The 10,132-nt window shown below is 44.2% G+C and overlaps 1 pseudogene; it reads right to left on the bottom strand.

Moving 5' to 3' along the window:
• LOC145864212 (general transcription factor II-I repeat domain-containing protein 2 pseudogene) lies at nt 1-1,509 on the bottom strand (annotated as a pseudogene).
• Between the last annotated feature and the right edge of the window lie 8,623 nt (nt 1,510-10,132).

The raw sequence follows: 10,132 nt of genomic DNA, 5'->3' as shown, positions 1-10,132 counted from the left end.
CTAAAAGTCTATTATTTCAAGTTGGATGCTGACGGGCAGATCAGAGGGATTCACGGTGAATGGCGAGCAAAAAACGTTGAAGTCTTTCTCCAGTTCACCAAAAATCTGAAAGCGTTGCTCAAACTCCCGTAACAGTCCCTTTATTTTATCTTTGAACCGCTTCATGTCTGCCACATGTTGGGTCGCGCACACATTTTTTAGACAGGGGAAGTGAGCTGCATCACCACCGGCGAGTTGCGTCTCCCACAATGACAGCTTCAACTTGAAAGAACGTATGCTGTCATAATACTGGGTGACGACTTTGTTGCGCCCTTGCAGCTGTTTGTTCAAGTTATTCAGGTGCTCTGTAACATCCACCATAAATGCAAGGTCCTGCATCCATTCTGCAGAATGAAATTCTAACACTGGTTTGCCCTTTTCTTCCATGAACTGTTCAATTTCTTCTCGTAAATCAAAGAAACGCCTAAGCACAGCACCTCGGCTTAACCATTTTACCTCAGTGTGGTATGGCAGGCCATAGATGTGGTCTTTCTCTCTGAGAAGGCTGTCAAACTGACGGTGATTCAGGCTTCTGGATCGGATTAAATTAACAGTTTGGATGACCACCTTCATGACGTTATGCATCTTTAATGACTTGCAACACAAAGCCTCCTGGTGCAAAATACAGTGAAAAGGCCAAAAATCACGTCCTCCATTTGCAGATTGCACTTTGTCTCTGAACTCTGTCACAACGCCTGCTTTTTTCCCGATCATTGAGGGCGCACCATCTGTAGCCAGGTTGACAGCGCGGGACCAGTCCACTCCGACCCTGTCCAGCGCGCCGACGAGTGCGGTGAAAATATCAGCTGCTGTCGTTGTATCTGTCATCTGCACCAACTCCACGAACTCCTCGGTGACCGTCAATGTGTCATCAACTCCGCGGATGAAAATGGCCAGTTGTGCAACATCTGTAATGTCCGTGCTTTCATCAATTGCAACTGAAAACCCAATAAATGACTTTACTTTTTGCTTCAACTGGCTGTCCAAATCCACTGAAAGATCGGAAATCCTGTCTGCAACTGTGTTTCTTCTCAGGCTGATATTTGCAAAAGCCTGGCGCTTTTCAGGGCACACAATCTCCGCTGCCTTCATCATGCATGTTTTTACAAATTCACCCTCACTAAATGGTTTTGAAGCCACTGCGATTTCATTAGCAATGAGGTAGCTAGCTTTCACTGCAGCGTCACTGATGTCTCGGCTGTGAGTAAACACAGACTGCTGTTTCTTCAGACCCGCCAACAGTTCATTCACCTTCTCTCTTTTCCGCTGTCCTTGAAAGTTGTCATATTTGTCGGCATGAAGACTCACATAGTGGCGACGAAGGTTATACTCTTTCAGCACTGCAACATGCTGTGAACACACCAAACATACAGCTTTCCCATTCAATTCCGTGAATAAATAGGAGGATGACCATTTTTCTTGGAACACTCTGCACTCTGCGTCCACTTTTCTCTTTTTTGACAGAGACATATTGGGGCAATGAGGGTGCCAAAGCACATAATGTTAATAGTAGAAGCCGTAATAAATATCGCGGGCAAAACAAAGTAGCTCATCCGGACTGGCTGCACTTGCTTGACCTACTTGCTCTGCTCCGGTATAAACAGTTTGCTTGCTTAACACAATTGCTATTGCGCCATCCAGTGGACGCAATTGGAACAGCAGTTTCTTTTATTGAAAAATTGCAGCTCATTTTTATACTTTACAAAATCATCTCGCGGGCCGGATTAAACCCCTTTGCGGGCCTGATCCGGCCCGCGGGCCGGACGTTTGACACCCCTGGTCTAGGGTGTCAGGTAGGGTGGAGGTGATATGGTCCTTGACTCGTCTCTCAAAACACTTCATGATGACGGAAGTGAGTGTTACAGGGCGGTAGTCATTTAGCTCAGTTACCTTAGCTTTCTTGGGAACAGGAACAATGGTGGCCCTCTTGAAGCATGTGGGGACAACAGACTGGGATAAGGCTTGATTGAATATGTCTGTAAACACACCAGCCAGCTGGTCTGTGCATGCTCTTAGGACATGGCCGGGGATGCCGCCTGGGCCTGCAGCCTTGCGAGGGTTAACACGTTTAAATAGTTTACTCACGTTGGCTGCAGTAAAGGAGAGCCCTCAGGTTTTGGTAGAGATCCGTGTTAGTGGCACTGTATTGTCCTCAAAGCGAGCAAAAAAAGTTGTTTTGTCTGTCTGTCAGCATGGTCAAATAATAATAATCATAGTAGTTGTCGAGGGTGCAACAAGCACGTCCGGTAAACAGGTCAGGGTTCCATAGCCGCAGGCAGAACAGTTGAAACTGGAGCAGCAGCACGGCCAGGTGGACTGGGGACAGCAAGGAGTCATCATACCAGGTAGTCCTGAGGCATGGTCGTAGGGCTCAGGTCCTCCGAGAGAAAGACAGAAAGAGGGAAAGAGAGAATTAGAGAGAGCATGTTTAAATACACACAGGACACCGGATAAGACAAGAGAAATACTCCAGATGTAACAGACTGACCCTAGCCCCCCGACACAAACTACTGCAGCATAAATACTGGAGGCTGAGACAGGAGGGATCAGAAGACACTGTGGCCCCATCCGATGATACCCCCGGACAGGGCCAAACAGGCAGGATATAACCCCACCCACTTTGCCAAAGCACAGCCCCCACACCACTAGAGGGATGTCTCCAACCACCAACTTACCGTCCTAAGACAAGGCCGAGTATAGCCCACAACGATCTCCGCCATGGCACAACCCAAGGGGGGGGCGCCAACCCAGACAGGAAGACCACGTCAGTGACTCAACCCCACTCAAGTGACGCAACCCCTCCCATGGACGGCATGGAAGAACACCAGTAGGCCAGTGACTAAGCCCCTGTAAAAGGTTCAGAGGCAGAGAATCCCAGTGGAAAGAGGGGAACGGGCAAGGCAGAGACAGCAAGGGCGGTTCGTTGCTCCAGCCTTTCCGTTCACCTTCACACTCCTGGGCCAGACTATACTTAATCATAGGACCTACTGAAGAGATAAGTCTTCAGTAAAGACTTAAAGGTTGAGACTGAGTCTGCGTCTCTCACATTGGTAGGCAGACCATTCCATAAAAATGGAGCTCTATAGGAGAAAGCCCTACCTCCAGCCGTTTGCTTAGAAATTCTAGGGACAATTAGGAGGCCTGCGTCTTGTGACCGTAGCGTACGTGTAGGTATGTATGGCAGGACCAAATCGGAAAGATAGGTAGGAGCAAGCCCATGTAATGCTTTGTTGGTTAGCAGTAAAACCTTGAAATCAGCCCTTGCCTTAACAGGAAGCCAGTGTAGGGAGGCTAGCACTGGAGTAATATGATCAAATTTTTTGGTTCTAGTCAGGATTCTAGCAGCCGTATTTAGCACTAACTGAAGTTTATTTAGTGCTTTATCCGGGTAGCCGGAAAGTAGAGCATTGCAGTAGTCCAGCCTAGAAGTAACAAAAGCATGGATTAATTTTTCTGCGTCATTTTTGGACAGAAAGTTTCTGATTTTTGCAATGTTACGTAGATGGAAAAAAGCTGTCCTTGAAACAGTCTTGATATGTTCTTCAAAAGAGAGATCAGGGTCCAGAGTAACGCCGAGGTCCTTCACAGTTTTATTTGAGACGACTGTAGAACCATCCAGATTAATTGTCAGATTCAACAGAAGATCCCTTTGTTTCTTGGGACCTAGAACAAGCATCTCTGTTTTGTCCGAGTTTAAAAGTAGAAAGTTTGCAGCCATCCACTTCTTTATGTCTGAAACACAGGCTTCTAGCGAGGGCAATTTTGGGGCTTCACCATGTTTCATTGAAATGTACAGCTGTGTGTCGTCCGCATAGCAGTGAAATTTAACATTATGTTTTCGAATAACATCCCCAAGAGGTAAAATATATAGTGAAAACAATAGTGGTCCTAAAACGGAACCTGGAGGAACACCGAAATTTACAATTGATTTGTCAGAGGACAAACCATTCACAGAGACAAACTGATATCTTTCCGACAGATAAGATCTAAACCAGGCCAGAACTTGTCCATGTAGACCAATTTGGGTTTCCAATCTCTCCAAAAGAATGTGGTGATCGATGGTATCAAAAGCGGCACTAAGATCTAGGAGCACGAGGACAGATGCAGAGCCTCGGTCTGACGTCATTAAAAGGTCATTTACCACCTTCACAAGTGCAGTCTCAGTGCTATGATGGGGTCTAAAACCAGACTGAAGCGTTTCGTATACATTGTTTGTCTTCAGGAAGGCAGTGAGTTGCTGTGCAACAGCTTTTTCTAAAATTTTTGAGAGGAATGGAAGATTCGATATAGGCCGATAGTTTTTTATAATTTCTGGATCAAGATTCGGCTTTTTCAAGAGAGGCTTTATTACTGCCACTTTTAGTGAGCTTGGTACACATCCGGCGGATAGAGAGCCGTTTATTATGTTCAACATAGGAGGGCCATGCACAGGAAGCAGCTCTTTCAGTAGTTTAGTTGGAATAGGGTCCAGTATGCAGCTTGAGGGTTTGGAGGCCATGATTATTTTCATCATTGCGTCAAGAGATATAGTACTAAAACACTTTAGTATCTCCCTTGATCCTAGGTCCTGGCAGAGTTGTGTAGACTCAGGACAATGGAGCTTTGGAGGAATACCCAGATTTAAAGAGGAGTCTGTAATTTGCTTTCTAATGATCATGATCTTTTCCTCAAAGAAGTTCATAAATGTATTACTGCTGAAGTGAAAGCCATCCTCCATTTGCGAAGGCTGCTTTTTAGTTAGCTTTGCGACAGTATCAAAAAGAAATTTCGGATTGTTCTTATTTTCCTCAATTAAGTTGGAAAAATAGGATGATCGAGCAGCAGTGAGGGCTCTTCGATACTGCACGGTACTGTCTTTCCAAGCTAGTCGGAAGACTTCCAGTTTGGTGTGGCGCCATTTCCGTTCCAATTTTCTGGAAGCTTGCTTCAGAGCTCGTGTATTTTCTCTATACCAGGGAGCTAGTTTGTTATGACAGATGTTTTTAGTTTTTAGGGGTGCAACTGCATCTAGGGTATTGCACAAGGTTAAATTGAGTTCCTCGGTTAGGTGGTTAACTGATTTTTGTCCTCTGACGTCCTTGGGTAGGCAGAGGCAGTCTGGAAGGGCATCAAGGAATCTTTGGGTTGTCTGAGAATTTATAGCACGACTTTTAATGCTCCTTGGTTGGGGTCTGTGCAGATTATTTGTTGCAATTGCAAACGTAATAAAATGGTGGTCCGATAGTCCAGGATTATGAGGAAAAACATTTAGATCCACAACATTTATTCCATGGGACAAAACTAGGTCCAGAGTATGACTGTGGCAGTGAGTAGGTCCAGAGACATGTTGGACAAAACCCACTGAGTCGATGATGGCTCCGAAAGCCTTTTGGAGTGGGTCTGTGGACTTTTCCATGTGAATGTTAAAGTCACCAAAAATTAGAATATTATCTGCTATGACTACAAGATCCGATAGGAATTCAGGGAACTCAGTGAGGAACACTGCATATGGCCCAGGAGGCCTGTAAACAGTAGCTATAAAAAGTGAGTGATTAGGCTGCATAGATTTCATGACTAGAAGCTCAAAAGACGAAAACGTCGTTGTTTTTTTTTTTTGTAAATTGAAATTTGCTATCTTAAATGTTAGCAACACCTCCGCCTTTGCCGGATGCACGGGGGGTATGGTCACTAGTGTAACCATGGGGTGAGGCCTCATTTAACACAGTAAATTCATCAGGCTTAAGCCATGTTTCAGTCAGGCCAATCACATCAAGATTATTATCAGTGATTAGTTCATTGACTATAACTGCCTTGGAAGTGAGGGATCTAACATTAAGTAACCCAATTTTGAGATGTGAGGTATCACAATCTCTTTCAATAATGGCAGGAATGGAGGAGGTCTTTATACTAGTGAGATTGCTAAAGCGAACACCGCCATTTTTTATTTTGCCCAACCTAGATCGAGGCACAGACACGGTCTCAATGGGGAAAGCTGAGCTGCCTACGCTGACTGTGCTAGTGGCAGACTCCACTAAGCTGGCAGGCTGGCTAACAGCCTGCTGCCTGGCCTGCACCCTATTTCATTGTGGAGTTAGAGGAGTTAGAGCCCTGTCTATGTTCGTAGATAAGATGAGAGCACCCCTCCAGCTAGGATGGAGTCCGTCACTCCTCAACAGGCCAGGCTTGGTCCTGTTTGTGGGTGAGTCCCAGAAAGAGGGCCAATTATCTACAAATTCTATCTTTTGGGAGGGGCAGAAAACAGTTTTCAACCAGCGATTGAGTTGTGAGACTCTACTGTAGAGCTCATCACTCCCCCTAACTGGGAGGGGGCCAGAGACAATTAATCGATGCCGACACATCTTTCTAGCTGATTTACACGCTGAAGCTATGTTGCGCTTGGTGACCTCTGACTGTTTCATCCTAACATCGTTGGTGCCGACGTGGATAACAATATCTCTATACTCTCTACACTCGCCAGTTTTAGCTTTAGCCAGCACCGTCTTTAGATTAGCCTTAACGTCGGTAGCCCTGCCCCCTGGTAAACAGTGTATGATCGCTGGATGATTAGTTTTAAGTCTAATACTGCGGGTAATGGAGTCGCCAATGACTAGGGTTTTCAATTTGTCAGAGCTAATGGTGGGAGCCGTCTGCGTCTCAGACCCCACAACGGGAGGAGTAGAGACCAGAGAAATCTCGGCCTCCGACTCCGACTCGCTTAACCTCTTGGGGCTATGTGGGACGCTAGCGTGCCACCCGTGGTGCACCCTATCAACAGCAGGTGCATTTCAAGAGCGGCAAATTTGAAACCAAATAAATGTCAAAATTCAAATTTTTCAAACATACAACTATCTTACACCCTTTGAAAGATAAACATCTCCTTAATCTAACCACGTTGTCCGATTTCAAAAAGGTTTTACGGCGAAAGCATCAAGTTAGATTATGTTAGGAGAGTACATTGACAATAGCTGTGTGTAATGTTTTGTCAATTCAAAGACAGGCGTCACCAAAACCATAAAACCAGCTAAAATGATGCACTAACCTTTGACAATCTCCATCAGATGACACTCCTAGGACATTATGTTAGACAATGCATGCATTTTTAGTTCTATCAAGTTCATATTTATATCCAAAAACAGCGTTTTACTATGGCGTTGATGTTCAGGAAATCGTTTCCCTTCAATAACCGGCAGTCAAGTCAGCACCACAAATTAAATAATTAAAATTAGAAAACATTGGTAAAATATTATATTGTCATTTAAAGAATTATAGATTTACATCTCTTGAACGCAATCGACTTGCCAGATTTAGAAATAACCTTACTGGGAAATCACACTTTGCAATAATCTGAGCACTGCGCCCAGAAAAATACGCTTTGCGATACAGACAAACGGCCATGTTGGAGAGATCTAAAATCGAAAATACTATGTAAATAATCCATTACCTTTGATTCTCTTCATCAGATGTCACTTCCAGGAATCCCAGGTCCATAACGAATGTAGTTTTGTTCAAAAAAGCTCATCATTTATGTCCAAAAATCTCCGTGTTGTTAGCACATGATCTAAGCCCGCCGGACTTCACTTCATGAACGAGGGGAAAAAATATATTTACGTTCGTTCAAACATGTCAAACATTGTATAGCATAAATCATTAGTGCCTTTTTTAACCAGAACATGAATAATATTCAAGGTGGACGAATGCATTCTCTTTTAAAACGTATTGGAACGAGGGTACCCAACATGACCTCGCGCGCCAGAGTCTAATCGGCCATCACCGTTCCAAGGCTCTTGTTCGGTCAGATCTCATAGTAGAAGATTCAAAACACTTTGTAAAGGCTGGTGACATCTAGTGGAAGCAATAGGAAGTGCCAAAACATTAATCGGCCCCTGTGTGTTTCAATGGCATAGGCTTAAAGGTAATTCAACACATCAGGTATCCACTTCCTGTCAGAAAATGTCTCAGGGTTTTGCCTGCCAAATGAGTTCTGTTATACTCACAGACACCATTCAAACAGTTTTAGAAACTTTAGAGTGTTTTCTATCCATATATAATAAGTATATGCATATTCTAGTTACTGGGTAGGATTAGTAACCAGATTAAATCGGGTACGTTTTTTTATCCAGCCGTGAAAATACTGCCCCCTAGCCCCAACAGGTTAATTAATGGGGAGAACCGGTTGAAAGTTTCTGTCGGCTGAATAAGCGACACCGGTTGAGCATACCTACAGCGTTTCCCTCCAGAAGCCATGAGAAAGATGTCCGGCTGCGGGGACCGTGCGAGGGGGTTTATACTAACGTTACTATCTGTACTTACTGGTGGCACAGACGCTGTTTCATCCTTTCCTACACTGAAATTACCCTTGCCTAACGATCGCGTCTGAAGCTGGGCTTGCAGCACAGCTATCCTTGCCGTAAGGCGATCGTTCTCCTGTATATTATAAGTACAACGACTGCAATTATAAGGCATCATGTTAATGTTACTTAGCTTCGGCTGTTTGAAGTCCTGACGAACCATGTCCAGATAAAACCTCCGGGGTGAAAAAGTTGAGTGAGGGAAAAAGTAAAAATATACGTTAATGAAAAAGTAAAAAACCATCAGGTAGCAAAGTAAGATCGGCAACAAAACGCACAGCAGCGTAAACAAGTCTGCAAGTTGTGACCGGAAACAGGAAATTATAGAGAACATAACATGACAATACATGACATCTAAGTAGCTGAATATGATTATGGTCTAACAGTTTGAAGGACATAACTCATGTTATTCTGGTTAAACAGTGAGAGACTAGTTGATAAAGGAGTGGGGATGTTTTTACAATTAGGAAATAATATGTCATGTTTTACTCGTACCTGTAACGGCTGTCGTGGAGAGGGGACCAAGGCACAGCGTGTTGAGTGCTCATAATGACATTTATTTAAACTCAGAACACTAAAGAAAATAACAAAGTGAAAACGAACAGCGAACAGTTCTGTCAGGTACTGGAGTCTACACAGAACACAACTAAACAGAATTCAACTGCCCACAAACACACTAGAAAAAAAACCCCAACATAAATATGATCTCCAATTAGAGACAACGCGAACCAGCCGCCTCTAATTGGAGATCATCCCAAAAACCTCCAACATAGAAATAGAATATTAGAACAAAATATAGAAATAGAAAACATAGACAAAACACCCCGTCACGCCCTGACCTACTCTACTATAGAAAATGACATCTTACAAGGGCCAGGACGTGACAGTACCTCAGCCAGCATTGTGAATGGTTAGGAAATAATGTCATGTTTTACTCATACCTCAGCCAGCATTGTGAATGGTTAGGAAATAATGTCATGTTTTACTCGTACCCCAGCCAGCATTGTGAATGGTTAGGAAATAATAGGTCATGTTTTACTCGTACCCCAGCCAGCATTGTGAATGGTTAGGAAATAATAGGTCATGTTTTACTCGTACCTCAGCCAGCATTGTGAATGGTTAGGAAATAATATGTCATGTTTTACTCGTACCTCAGCCAGCATCATGAATGGTTAGGAAATAATATGTCATGTTTTACTCGTACCTCAGCCAGCATTGTGAATGGTGTCTGAGGCGGTGACATGCTAGACCAGGGCAGTAAATCTAATACTTAGGTGTTTTTTAGTCATGCATGAAAGGTCTGGGGTGGTTCTGTGGTTATAAGTTACTAACCTTGGAATATGTTTCTGGCCATGCTGGCAGGGTCTGAATCGAACCCAATGTCCACCTGGCACACTGGCAGGGTCTGAATCAAACCCAATGTCCACCTGGTACACTGACAGGGTCTGAATCAAACCCAATGTCCACCTGGCACACTGGCAGGGTCTGAATCAAACCCAATGTCCATCTGGCACACTGGCAGGGTCTGAATCAAACCCAATGACTACCTGGCACACTGGCAGGGTCTGAATCAAACCCAATGACTACCTGGCACACTGGCAGGGTCTGAATCAAACCCAATGTCCATCTGGTACAATCTGGGCTTATTTGCTGTCTCTTTCCATGAAACATGGACGCCAAAGCGGTACCAGTGTTTTTAATGATGTGGTCGAACTGTTTACCAAGTGGGGAATACTGAAGGAAGCATTGAACGTGTTGGTCTGGAG

This window comes from Salmo salar, chromosome 02 (genome assembly GCF_965601325.2).
Source record: "Salmo salar chromosome 02, fSalSal1, whole genome shotgun sequence".
Lineage (NCBI taxonomy): Eukaryota > Metazoa > Chordata > Actinopteri > Salmoniformes > Salmonidae > Salmo > Salmo salar.
Note: the sequence above shows the minus strand (reverse complement) of the source record. Positions and strands in the feature narration are given on the sequence as shown.